General features: G+C 40.9%; 1 protein-coding gene across 6 annotated transcripts in view; it reads right to left on the bottom strand.

Annotated features, from left to right (window-relative positions):
- Positions 1-14,225, bottom strand: part of SULF1 (sulfatase 1) — a 193,190-nt gene that overhangs the window by 161,268 nt on the left and 17,697 nt on the right. For 2 of the 6 annotated variants that reach the window (XM_009213164.4, XM_003902842.4), the window contains exon 1: positions 5,211-5,681. The exons of 2 other annotated variants lie outside the window; for them this stretch is intronic. The gene's annotated coding sequence lies outside the window, so the exon portion shown is untranslated. Of the gene's footprint in view, positions 1-5,210; positions 5,682-14,225 lie in introns of those variants that run through there. 2 more of the 6 variants (XM_009213160.4, XM_009213166.4) reach the window with 1 other exon arrangement.

The raw sequence follows: 14,225 nt of genomic DNA, 5'->3' as shown, positions 1-14,225 counted from the left end.
ATTGGAAGGTCCAAAGTGTGCTCATTAGAAAACTTGTGCTGAACCACACAAATCTTGCCATTGTGGATGGTGCACACATGTGGGACTATTACTTCATACACAATTGACATGGGGCCAGAAAACATGTGAACAGGAAGCCAAACCCAAGAGAAAGTTGAGGAGCTTCCAGCTTTCCATGGAGCACAGAAAGAAGCAAAATCCAGCAACAGTTTGGACTCAAGTGTCTGGGGAACTGCACAGCTGCGACCTATCCACTCTTCAAACGCTGCAAAGGCAAAGCACAGTGGCTCGGGCAGCACCCAACTGGGAGTAAATCATTATGTCAGCAAACCTAAAAAGATGGTGAGGGTGTAGCACTTGCTTATGAAGCCAAGTTTAAATAGCTTGAGTAACCTAAATGTGGAATGACCAGCACCATATATGGAAGCTCAGTATATTCTTCATACTTCAATTGTGGTAATGGGAATTTCCTCAAATATATCTTGCTCCTTCCTTAAATAATAAACTTTCCCATGATGCAAAGTCATCTTATTCAAAAGTATGTATTTGGTGATTATTTTGCATAGCTGAGATGTTAACAGTTCCTTTTTGGGACACTTCATTTTTTTTATGGCAAAAGCATTTTAGCAAAAATAGAAATGTTTTTCACCATTTCAGAAGTCAAAGATGATTTCCAAAGTTCGGTGAATTAAGTGAGCCATCAGAAGCAGAAGAAATTCAGATTGTTGTCAAATGCTATCTTTCTAATAAGTGGTAAGGCTTTTTATATTTAGAGGTGGAAATGGCTTTTTAAATCTGTTTTTGAATGTGTTGATACAGTTCACCTACCAGAAAGAAATATTATACCACTTTGCAAGACTAGCCACAAAGTTTGGGGCTAAGCCCCTTTTATAAGAAATGGCATTCGCTCTGAAGTGCTCAGGTAGGGTAAGAGCTCTGAAATCCAGGAAATCCGATAGAGGCTTTGCCTAGAAGATTAAGTGCTGAGCATAGAAAGGGTGAAAGGCTATAAGAAAACCAGGGTTATCGAGTAATCAGACCTCAAGATTTAAAAAGTCACAGCTTCCTGCCTGCTAATCAGATTGATTTCTATTCATTCAACATGTTAAAATTCTTCCAGTTGTCATCTTTAAAAAATTTGCAAATGTTACTCACCTCTCTATTCCAATTATGCTCTGTTCAAGAGTATGGGAAGAACTTACTGGTCATGCTGAAGAAGGATGAAATTATTGTAGGCTAAATAATGACCAGGTAAGAAATTACTTCCTTTGCGTTAGTCTCTGAGTGAGTTCCTCGTTCAACAGAAGTGAAAAACCCCTGTTAAGGAAAGGGCTTGTTTTTGATGAGTATTACTTCTTTATGCATATGTGCTTTTTATGAATAAGTATTCTACTGGCTCATAAATCTTTAGTCTCTGCTCATTTCTGAAGTCTCTGAAGAAGTAAAAATTACTCTCTTTGAGGGTACACATAGCTACTGGCAAGACTGCCCTAGACATGGGCTTCCTATTTAAAAGTTAGTGAGAAAAAAATTCATTTGGCAGCAGGGACACAAGATTAAAGCTCTGATTTCATTGAGTCCAGATAGTGACTATTTCTTGGGGGGGATTAGAACATAATAGGGAGAGCTCAGTCTTTATGTATCTCCTCAAAATTTCAAAGACAAAAATCTAGCATTTTTTTTTTTTTAAAGAACCACGGTCTCACTATGTTGCCCAGGCTGGAGTGCACTGGCTATTCACAGGCTTGATTATAGTGCATCATAGCCTTGAACCTCTGAGCTCATGAGATCCTCCTGCTTCAACCTCCTGAGTAGCTGGGACTACAGGCACATGCCACCACATCCAGACAATAATTTTATATTAAAAAAATGCTTTTTATTTTTACTCAGTGCTGCAGTCTAACCTCTTAGTGATATCTCAACCTGATATTACTCCAACTAACTCAATTTTCTTCTATAAACCAGTACCTCCTCTTGTTTTATGGTATTCTATTACAACTACCCAGTTGCCCAAGCCCAAAACTAGTATTACGAAAGTTTCCTTTTCCTCCATTCTCTTCATCCAGTCAAGAATGTTCTACCTTCTAAATATCTCTGGAATCTGTGCCCTATTGTCCACCTACACTGCCCAGTGCTCCCAGCAGTTCTCACTGGAACACTACAATAGTCTCTTTTTTTTTTTCTTTGAGACAGGATCTCACTTTGTCACCCAGGCTGGGGTGCAGTGGCACAAACACAGCTCACTCTAGGCTCAAGCGATCCTCTTGCCTCAGTCCCCGGAGTAGCTAGGACTACAGGTGTGTGTCACCATGTTCAGTTAATTTTTTGCATTTTTTGTAGAGATGGAATTTCACTATGTTGGCCAGGCTGGTCTCGTCCTCCTTAGCTCAAGTGATCCGCCTGCCTCAGTCTCTCAAAGTGCTGGGATTACCGGCCTGAGACACTGCTCCTGACCTGCAATAGTCTCTGAATTGGCCTCCGAGAGTGTTGCTAGCCCCAGGTCTTTGCCCAGCACACGCTCATATGGGATACTAGATGATCTACATCAAATCTTTCCAAAACTCAAATCACAAGACTTGTTTACTCCTGGTCTTCTCAGCCTCACACAAAGTCCTCTGATGTGTCCCCACTAATTAAAAAGTAATCCTGAAAGTGCTGAGCCTGGGTGAGATAAGAGCTCAGCTACAATGCTTCCATCACTGAGATGGGTTTGCAACAAACAAATAATCAAAATAGTCCCTTGAACCAAACAATGGTTTAGTGATGTAGTGGATTTACATTTGGGCACAAATAAGCTCTTATCTTAATGTGACCTAGAAAAATGTACGGTATGCAGATCAGAGGCTGGTCCATGGATGATTTTTTTTTTTTTTTTTTTTTTGCTAAACTTAATGGGTCCAAACACCTCAGCATGAAGCAGCAAATGCTGATGACTGGGCCCGTACTGGACCTCCAGCCATCCAAATTAAACACTCCAGCACCATCTGACCCAGTTCCTGTTCCCAGGCTTTCTTCTACTTCTTGCTCTCCAGTGCTCTGCTCTTCTAGAATGTCATTCCACACCTCCTGATTATCATGTAACACCTCTGAAGAGTTCCTTTGACTTTTACTAGGCAGAGGGAACCATTCTGGCTTCAGACTTTTACTAGGCAGAGGGAACCATTCTGGCTTCAGACTTTTACTAGGCAGAGGGAACCATTCTGGTTTCAGTACTGACTCTTAATCTTGAACACATTTGTATTTTTGCTATTATCTTGTTTTGAAAATCATCTGTTGTTTAAGTCTGTCTCCTTAGACTACCAACTCTTCCAAGGTAGGACATGAATCTTATTCATCTTTGTACCACTGGTGCTTTGCTCAGCACGCAGTACATAGTAGATGCTCAATAAATGAATGAATTGAATGAAAGACAAAAAAATAGAGTAAATGAAAAAGCTCTAAAATGGACTAAAATGCCACTACTTTCAGACTGGGTGCTAGACATTTTACATATATTATTTCCTTTTAGGCCTTTCAACTCCTCTCCTTGGGGTAAGTAATATTGATCTTATTTTATAGATGTGAAACCTGAGGCTGAAAATCTTAAAGATCTTGCTGCTGGTCATGTAACTAGGTAATGACCAAACTAAGCCTCAAATCCAGATCGCATCAAAGCTTGTGTTCTTTCTATTATGATTGAGTATGACTTTGAGGCTAATGCTGAGATTATGTGGTTCATCTTTGTAATCAAATTAGGCAACGTATAGAATTTGGTGTTGAAATATCACTTTTAAATTTAGGGGTAAAAGCAACTAGAATCTAGTCTTATTTTTGACTTCAATTATACCTTAGAATTTCATGGGAGCCACAGAGAATTCTAAGTGAAAATATCATTTAAAGAGAATGTGAAACAAAGACATAATTTTATAATATTTCTCATGTGTGTTAACAAATAATGAATAAATATTGCAATCTGAAAGTTAATGTGAAATAAGTTTCTCCACTTGATCCATTTTGGATGTTATACTATCATGTAACATACTGAGCACTAGATAGATACAATAAATGTAAGAATTTAAGATAATTAAAGACACATATACACACTAACATCTACACACATATTATCCATGGTTTTCACATCCATTCATCTATCTAGAGGCAAAGATGATAAAGCCTTATGAACGAATCACAGCACTTACAGCATTAAAAGTGAGAAGACTTGCTTTTCTACATTATTACCAATTTATAGTTCTTAGTTTTCTTACCTGAAATCTTATTAAAACAATAAATCTCAGTATCTCATAGCATACCAAATTATAATCATGGTTTTATAAATGCAAATTGTACAATTGCCCAAAATAGACCCTTTGTTTTTTGGCTTGTTCAAATAGCAAGTCATAGTTGCTAAGTATTCAGAAGTTGTGTCTTTCTTCATGTTATTCTAGAGTTTTAAGTTCACTTCTTGTTAAAAAGCAGTTTCTCAAAGCAGTGAGCATAATCTCTGGGAAGAGGACTCTGTTAATTCAGTACTCTTTACAGAAACATAGTTTGATAACAGGGCTTTGAGTTTTGCCTGTGCTTAAAAAGTTAGTGTCCATGTTTCTTTAATATTAGAACCTTCAGTTATGCAGTGAAAAATTTAATAAAAATTCACATGTTCACTATAGCTACAGTGTTTTGTACAGTTTACCCAAGTCAGTGCAAGTTTCAAGCCTGCACTGAAAGATGGGATTTATTTCATAGTGTGAAAATAAACTTTCAACAATTACAACTGATTGAAATTGTGACTACCCAAGGCAGAGAAACTGAAGATCGAAGTGGCATCGTTTCTCCTTGTCTAACAAGCCAGGTGACTAACTAGGGCTCCTCTTAAGGGCAAAAAGGTGTGTGTGTGTGTGTGTGTGTGTAGTGTTGTGTGTGTGTGGTGTGTGGCGTGTATCAACAGCCAGACATCACCAGAATGCTGTCAAAGTGACCAATTTCAGCACCTCGCCTGGGTGCTATTTTGTTAAGTGAATTAATTATCAACAGAAAACTCTTTCCCCTCCTATTATCATTACAAGGGACCAAATTTGGGTGGAGGACTTTGGCCAGAAACATACTTTCCATCATCTGAGAATCTAATGAATAATAATATGATGAATAATGAATAAATAATATGAAATGGACAGGCACAGGAAGGAAAGTTTGTCTTCTTTCTTTTTAAAGTAAAAGCAGAGCACGATACTTACAAAAGCCGCCTTCAAAATCTTCTCTAGAGAAAAAGCTCTGGGAACAGGGAGGAGGCAGAGGAGCAGAGATAAGGTGGCAGCGGGACTTCCTTCCTTCTCCGGAGGGGGAGAGTCATGTTCCTTATCTGCCCTGACCTCTGAGGAGCGCCGGCAGCCGGGAAGGCCTGGCCTCTGATCCTCACTGCCCTTGCTCCTGGCCCCTGCGCCTGGGGTTTCCTAGTTGCCGATCAAGCCGCCCCGGCCCGACACCGGCCCCAAGATTCATTAGCGACGGTCTGCGAAGTGCTCGCAAGATGAAGACGGTTATATAAGCCCGCGTATTATTATCATCACACACCCCCATAGAACCAACGCTGCCAGACAAACAAAAGGCAGTTCCAAGAAGAGGAGGAGCAGAGGCAGAAGTTACACTAGGGGTGAATTTCGGGACACGGCTGAAAGAACTGCGGGAAAAAAAAAAGGGCAACTCAATATGTGCATGCAAACCTCGGCAAACAAACTGCGCTGCAGCCGGCCGGCTTAGAGGGCGGCAGGCAGAGGCTCAGGGTTTCCAGGCGTGCGGTTCCGGCTCCCTGAGTACCCGCCCGGCACAGTAGCTGCCTGTGGCAGGATAGAGTGGATGGGAAGATGTGGTATTTGGAAAGCCAGGCGTTCCAGAGACCAAGTGCTTAGTAAACACTGATGTTTCTTAGACTCAGACCAGGTGCTTCGGCTGGTTCTCTTTATTCCTGGTCTCTTGTTTTCCTAAGGATGGTTGGCCAGGAGTTCCCTGTGCCCTGTCGATCCCTCTAATTTTAAACCTCTCTGGGTCTCTCCTCTCCTCTCGGTGGGAGCAATAAACGGAACCAGAGCGCTCTTTCCACTGAGCCTGGGTCCTCTGAGAAAGTTCTGATTATTCTGAGCACCAAGCTTCCCTCCCCTCTCCCCCGACTTGCTACTCATATTTTCTTTAAAATTATTATTATCCTGCCCTGCGCCTGCCACTGCTTCCCAACACGCAAAGAAATCCTCATCTTGGCACTCAAAGCCCACAATTTCTGTCTCCACACTAATTTCCCACTTCCCATCCCGCCCTCCCGCCTCACCCCCCAGCACATTAGAATGTGAATCATCCTCTAAAGATGGCCTTTCAATTCTCCATTTCCCATCTTTACTCATACCCCAATCCTCACACCCATTTCCTTCAAGGCTCAGTTCAAATCCCGCCTCCCCTACAAAAGCCTTCCCTGATTTCCCCTCTTTTCTCCCTGTGACTCTGTTTCTCTGTTGTCATTCCTCATGCGTTGTCTGTCTCCATAGGTTTGGAACCCTGCGTTGTTCTCCTTGGTGGCCCAGGACAGGGCCCTACATAAAGCAGGTGCTTAGTGAGTATTCACTGAATGAAACTGACAGCTGACCAGATCTTACCTGCATTGTCGTCAGCTATATGGGCATAGGTGAGAGCCACCACACGGTACTAAAATATGGATGGTTGTTGGATATATGCAATAGGTTCATGAGGGTTTGTAAACTTGCATAAGTTAAAAAAGAAAGCTTTTCTAAAACTTGTAGGGGAGCCTCTAAACTTCACTCAAGTCAGCTTTCTTTAGGATGTAAGTTCGTGAGGCAAACAGGAATGTTGGCATCTGTTGATTCTTTGCTACTGCACATTAGGGGACCTGTAAGTGGAACTTCCTTTACAGAATGCCAGGAAAATTACCCAAAGGTGAGATTTTTCAGACATCACTGGCTTCTGGGATAGATTTTATGGAGGAACTCCTCCACTATTGAAAGAATATGTGCTATCACAACAGCAGCTTAGCAAATGAACAGCTGCTCTCGGGTGAATTGTTTTATGATATGGGGTGAAATTTAGAACACGAGCTGTCAGATACTGAATTTCTTGTGGCTTTGTATTAAAGTGTCCTTAATGACATTTCTCCTGTTATTTTTTGGTAAAGGCAACGTGCTTCAAATTCCATCTGTGCCAGTTGGATTGACCGTGGTGTCATTTCAGAGACTTGGGGTGTGTCTATGCAATACACGCTCTCCACGCATACAGATTGTTCAGTGAATTGTTCAGTGAATTAGAAGAATTTTCCCCCCTCCACTAATTTGGAACAATGAAAACCAATTCAGGTTTTAAAGAATTTTGGCCCCAAATTCCTGAGGATTCGGCTTCAGGAATGACAGAGATCTTACTGCAAATTTGTAGTTCAAGTGTAGGATCGTCTGTCATTTTGTTATGCTCAGGTGAGGACCATAACCTTTACTATAGTTAGTATTTATGAATCCCTCCGGGGTTTCAGGAACCGGGCTAGATGCTTTACATGTCTTCTCAACCTAGCAGAACTATTTTTATTTTCACTTTACAGATGGGTAAATGGAGTCTGGTCATACAGCTTAGAAAGTGACAGAACTGGGATTTGAATCTAGGTCTATCTGACTCCGTAGTTAATGATTTTTCTATTCTACTGAAAGCTGAAAGAAACCTGAGATATTATCTCATCTGGCGGTTTTCAAACTGGGTTCCAAGAAGTTTTAGGCTTTCAAGGGATACTTCAGGAACCTTGGCAGTGTGTGGGAAGCGGGCGAATGTGTGGGAGGCCAGGCAATCTGGCTTGGACTTTACTCGTTGGATTCAAATGGATAAACATTATTTCCATCTGTTTTATAGAGTGACTTTAGACTTTGTTTGAGACAATGGTTTTGCTGCTAAAAAAATATTTTAAAACTCTTGTTTAACTTCCTCATTAAAGAGTATAGCCACGTATGGTGGCTCATGTTTATAATCCCAGCGCTTTGGAGGCCAAGGTGGGTGGATCGCTTGAGCCCAGAAGTTCGAGACCAGCCTGGGCAACATGGTGTAACCCTGTCTCTGCAAAAAAAAAAAATTAGCCAGGTGTGGTGGCACATACCTGTAGTCCCAGCTACTTGGGAGGCTGAGGTGGGAGGATCACTTGAGCCCAGGAGGCAGAGGTTGCAGTGAGCCCAGATTGTGCCACTGCATTCCAGCCTGGGCAACACAGTGAGACCCTGTCTAAAAAAAAAAAAAAAAGAAAGAAAGAAAGAAGAGAAGAAAAGAAAAGAAAAGAAAAGGATGAAACTTGGGGTCCAGAAGATAAAATGCCTTGTCCAACATGGTATAACTAAGGGCGATAGGCCCAGCATTAACTTCAGATGTCCTTTATCTAAAGGACGCAAGGGGCCAGTAGTTTCAGACAGAGCCTGAACATTTCAAGTTTTATCTTTTAGATAAAGGACATTTGTTAAATCCCAGGGGAAATGAGAGAATCTACATTTCCCTGACCTGACTCTGTGTCCCGACAGTATTCTTGAAAAACGGAAGGCGGGAATACAGCCACAATGGCAAGCTAAACTTATTTTTTTTTAGCCCTTTGGCTATAAGTCTAAAGTTTGTCAACATTTACCTTGTGACAAACTACAATTAAATAAAGAGTTAAAGTTGTAATTTGTCTGGATGATTTAGGACTCTCCTACTCTTTTCATTCAAACCAAAGCCAGGAGTGTAGGATACTTCTGCATGAGTCATTTAGCTAATTACATGGTCTTGGCCTGAGAGTCCCCCTACTAGAAAAACTGCTTAAACTCCCATTTTATCAACCTAGTCGAAAGTGGCTCTTTTCCTGTGAGACAAAGTAGGTGTGGGAAAGACCTTAGAGAGATCAGGCATGGTCACGGGAACGTGAGTCTCATATAAGTTGGCATAGTTTGTATGGATCGGCTTGTAAGGCCTGAAATCTCACGTGTTACCTTGGTATTTATTACCTTTGAGCCTTACCAGGACTCCCCAAGGCCTAACTGTGAGCTCCTCTATTTTCACTAGATATGTCCCCTCCAGCAGGAAAGGATGCCCACCTGGCTTATTCTTCTGTCAGCTGGGCCAGCCTCACTCCACCAGGTCTTCAACCTAATGGGTTTTACTTCCTTACCAGCCCACACAATTATTCAAACAAGCCAATTACATCTTCCCCGGGGAGCCTGAGGGCAACGCATTTTCTTATTACTACTGCCTCCCGCAGCCTCTGCTTGTCCACTCTGTTCCCAGTGCAACCCCTGTGTGCCCTGCATAGTATGTGTTATCCTCCTTCCCTGGCCTGTGAGTTTATGTGACTCTAAGCTGCTGTGGATCTCATCTGTCCACTGTTGGGTGCCATGTGTTTGGTCATCCCCAGATCCCTAGGATGGACTCCCTCTCTCACCAACAGGGTGAAGAGGAGGCGAATAAAAAATGAGCAGACATTAGTAGTAATACTAAATGGAATTTTCACTGAGAGCTAGTGCCAAACAGCCCATCCGTTGGAGTTTTGCTGTTAGGCTATTTCCAAATAGAAATAAATTTTAACTGAAACGATGTGAGCTGGAACTGACCTTTATTAATTTCAGGGCCCCTGAGTTTTCTCTCTTGCTCTTTTTAATTTTTATCATTCTCACCTGGAGATTTTTGGGAACAACAGCACTGTTCTCTTTGCTGAGATGGCTTAACTATAGTCCTGCCTAGAGGCAAAGGGACAAAAAGATGAACCTTCTATTCTTGTCATTTAAATCTTTGCTAACTGCATTATTTCAGTAAAATGTAGCAGGAAGAATTTTTTCTCATCTCCACAGGCAAGAGATTATAACAAACAGATCCTTTTTTTTTTTTTTTTTTTTTGCCATCAGAAACAACCTAAAATTAATATATTTCCAGAGTCTCAGCCCTAGAAACAAAGCTTTAGATGTTATTTCTTTTCCTATTCATGAGATTTACAATAGGAAGGTCATGTTTGCACTAGACTTCGGTTTGAAATTAATCTTCTTTTCTCCTTGGCATTTCTATAGAATCCAGGCACTTCATTATTTAGTCATTTCCAAATATTAAATAGTTGTCATTCTTGAACAACGATCTAATCTTCTCTTTATGGGTGGAGAAACTGAGTTGTGGAACTCACAAATCATTGCCAGGACATATATCACTCTGAAGGTTATGGCTACTCATTGAAATGCTTTTCGACACACGTTCTTAGACTACAAAATAAAAATGTAAATTGTTTTATAAACAGCATGAAGACCATCCGCTGACCATTAGATTGTATTAATTAAAAGCTCATTTGCATTGTGCCTTATGGGAGAAACTTTATGAAATAAATAAATATATTTAAACCCCACAACCAAACTCAACACTGAGGCTGTGTTGTAGCCACCTCCCCTCTCTTCTGAATTGTGCCTCATACAGATCACAATATATTCTTGGTTCAGTTGAACAAGGGTTCATTTAAACCACATCTGTTGCTCATCAGACCTCTATTTTAGGAGTGGGGAATTCTTTTTCAGAGATAGATTCTGTCTGGAAGGTCTTACGGCAACAAATAGTCCTCATTAAATTTCACAACATTTTACCAACATACATACAGTACTCGCTGTTACGTGATTATAGAATTCAGGCGAAACTCTGCACCCCCACTTCAAAGGATTCCTCACTTGACTAATTCTAAAGAGTAAATGATTTTCCCATCATTTGTTGTGTTTGACAATAGAAAGGCTGACACAGCAACATTGCTAAAATGACAGCTCATTTCTATTCAAGGGGAAGGAATTTGTGTTAATATTCTTAATGACAGGCATCTTTATGAGAAATGTGAAATCATTTATCCTTAGCAATAACCTGACTAGGATTAAAAAGTACTTGGTACTTAGAACGGAAGTAATCTGTCAGGAAAAATTATTTAGACTGATGCAAATTAACCGAATAAATTGGCCTACAGTAGCTTCCTAATTATGGTGTGCAGATTTAAGTTTGTGAAAATCAGTTTGAACTGAAGAAGAATCTGGAAATGATCTTTCAAGAAGTGATCTGGCATTCTGTTGGAGGAAAAGATAACATATTTATTTGAGAAATTCTTTTACCATTTACTAAGAATTTCTGGAAGTGATTTAAAAATCAATGACGTGTAAATCAAGAAAGAACATATTAAGTAAATGCGCACATTCCTTGCTTTTTCAGAACAACAACAGTAGTAATACCTTATGAAAATACTGAGGCATGTTCATTGTGATGCCCTAGATTCTAAATAACCAGCAGTGTTTTCTGTGGGGGCGGGAGGGTTGTTCCAACCCTCTCAGGGCTGGCTTGGGCATGGTTCCAAGGGACAAGTCTGAGACATGAGCACTTGGGCCAGTACTTAACAAGCAATGTATAGACTCGGCTGTGTATTCTGTAGGAGAGTTGTTCTACTCTTAATAGGCACGGTGTTGCACGCCAGTTAACAAGTTTTTATTGGAATCTCAGTCTTCTCTTCCTCGCCAGCTTCACAGCAAACCTTCTTTTAGCTCTTTACCAAAAACTCTAGTAAACTGTGGGAAGAAGCACTTTACCAGCGTAGGAAATTTAATTAGTCTGGAAAAAAAAAAGGTGTAAATTGCAGGAAAATGTAAACTGCCTCCATGTAATTAATGTCTGGGTTTTACTATTTAGCATTTATATACAATGCATTTATATTCTTTTGAGAGAATGCATGAATTTTTGGAGACAAACTGACTTGGGTCCAAAACCTAGCTCTACAGGTTTGTGATTTTATTTTTTTAAAGCCTGCTTTCTTTACTTAGAACTAGAATGACCAGTATAGGAATTACAAAATCTGAAAGGAAATAGCCGTGTCCTGCATATGTAAGGACTCAGTATCATTCAATTTCTCCTTCCTTTTCTGAGAGTCTTTTACAGCATGAACATTCTGAAGCACTTGTTCAGTATTATCTGCCTTGAGTGAGCAAAAAGCATATGCCCTTTCCAGGGAGCATTAGCTGAGGAGTGACTCTGACAGTTGCCTAAGTTTCTGTGTTTAAATATAAATATTAAATTATATGAAGGCAAAACAACAGGGACCCCAAAAGACGGTGATTGACAATCATTAATAATAACCTGAATGTTGTGACTTCAGCCCCAGGGACAGGCAGTCATTCAAGCATGTAAACTCAGAGTGTTGGGATTGGTGTTTGAAATCTTAAGAAAGTTTTTGCTGGAAAACGGTGGATTCCAGACACAGAAAAAAAATGAACATAGTCCAAGAAATTCGATATGTGCCAAATCCGGTTTGTCACTTCCTCTAAGTGTAAGCAGGTAGAAGCATAAATTACAAATGCGAAACTGTACATGCCAGAGGGCAGGAGTGTGGGAATGCACAGGAGAAGGCATTGGATGGAAAGGATAAAGACGAAGCAGTGGTGGGGACTAGGACCCTGGACACAAGCTGACTGCAGAGGTTGAAGTCTGTGTGAGATGCTGATAAGGATGTGCTGAGACTTAGACAGGAAAAAGCCTCGTTCTGCAGAATCTGGAAACGACTCATGTCTTGGGCTGGCAGGTGCATTAGGAAGAAGAAGCTGAGGCTAAGGCTGGAGCCTGAGGCAAGGGTGACAGGCAGCCAAGGGAGTGATAACAGGCAGTACCTACAAGGAATTGCTATAAGGCTTTAAACCATGTCAGGGTGAGTAACCTGAGGCCCATGTGTGATTGACCTCGCAAATGCAGTTTTTACCCTGAAATTCCCTTATGTTGCAATAAAGTTAAGCTCTGCACTTAAGACGTCTGTGTGCCATACTGGAATGCACAGGATAGAACAATGATGTTATTCTAAAGTGGGAAGGGAGGTAGGTGAATGTGGTCCTCTCAATATGCCTAGTCATTCTTATTTGGGGGAACATGTATGCAGATAAATATTATGGGGAATTTTGGAGTGGGAAGAAATCACAAAAGGAAGGGTTGGAAGCATGGGTTAGAAGAAGGAGGTGGCAAGGTGTATCCTGACACTTTTCTTGAGCTCCCATCTTCACTCCAACTGGTCCCTTCTTGAGTCATTGCTCAGAGGGCAACTGTGACGGGCACCTTGGAAAGCTGGCTGTAGCCAGGTGCTGTGACATGCAACTGTAGTCCCAAATACTCAGGGGGCTGAGGCAGAACAATAGCTTGAGCTCTGGAGCTGCAGATCAGACTAAGCAACATAGTGAGACCCCTGTCTGGAAGAGGAGGAGGCGGAGGAAGAAAAGAAAAAGAAAGAGAAGAAGAAGAAGAAGAAGAAGAAGAAGAAGAAGAAGAAGAAGAAGAAGAAGAAGAAGAAGAAGAAGGAGGAGGAGGAGGAGGAGGAGGAGGAGGAGGGAGGAGGAGGGAGGAGGAGGAGGAGGAGGAGGAGAGGAAAGAGGGAAGAGGAAGAGGGAAGAGGAAGAAGGAGAAGGAGAAGGAGAAGGAGAAGAAGAAGAAGAAGGAGGAGGAGGAGGAAGAAGGAGGAGGAGGGAGGAAAGGAGGAGGAGGAAGAAGAAGAAGAAGAAAGGAAGAAAAGAAAGAAGGAGGAAGGAAGAAAGAAAGAAGAAGAAGAAAGGGGAAATGGAATGGACCAGGGAAAGACGAAAGGAGCCCAGTGAAATGGAAATGGAAGGTGGACAGGATTATAATCTAAAAAAGGTTATCCAGATAGTCAAAGGCCACATTTGTTCAAATATCCACAGAGCAATTTGACTTTCCAAGGGCAGAATTAAAAATTTCTTGAAAGTGAAATTTATTTTCTGCTTTCATTTATTTGTTTTTCTGGCACTGAAACTGTGTGCTTTACTATAAAGTTGAGATTTGGTGAATTGAACCAACTTAATTTTTAGGTCTTGTCTTTAAGTATTTTAGATAATGTAAAAACTTTTTAATAGAGAACTCTGAACATTATTCATTCATTTAACAAACATTTATTGAGTGTTCCATGTGTGCCAGGAGCTGCTGTTGGTGCAGATAAGATGTGGTGTCTGCTTTCAAGAGGGTGCAAATAAGAAGGAAGGTCTATTTTTTTCATGCAAATGTTTTTCCATATAAACTATGTTTCTAGAAAGGATGATCTTAATTTCAGAATTTAAAAATTACTAAATATGAGGAAAAGACATTTGTTAAAAAGTCAGCTGAGCTTAAAGGAAAAAAAGGAAAATGTGGAATAACGACCATTTAATGGTAGGGGGTCTGGAGTCAGATTTCTGGGTCCCTATCCAACTTTGGTCCCTGCA

Source organism: Papio anubis, chromosome 8 (genome assembly GCF_008728515.1).
Source record: "Papio anubis isolate 15944 chromosome 8, Panubis1.0, whole genome shotgun sequence".
Taxonomy (NCBI): domain Eukaryota; kingdom Metazoa; phylum Chordata; class Mammalia; order Primates; family Cercopithecidae; genus Papio; species Papio anubis.
The sequence above is the reverse complement of the archived record's forward strand: the minus strand, read 5'-3'. Positions and strand labels throughout refer to the sequence as shown.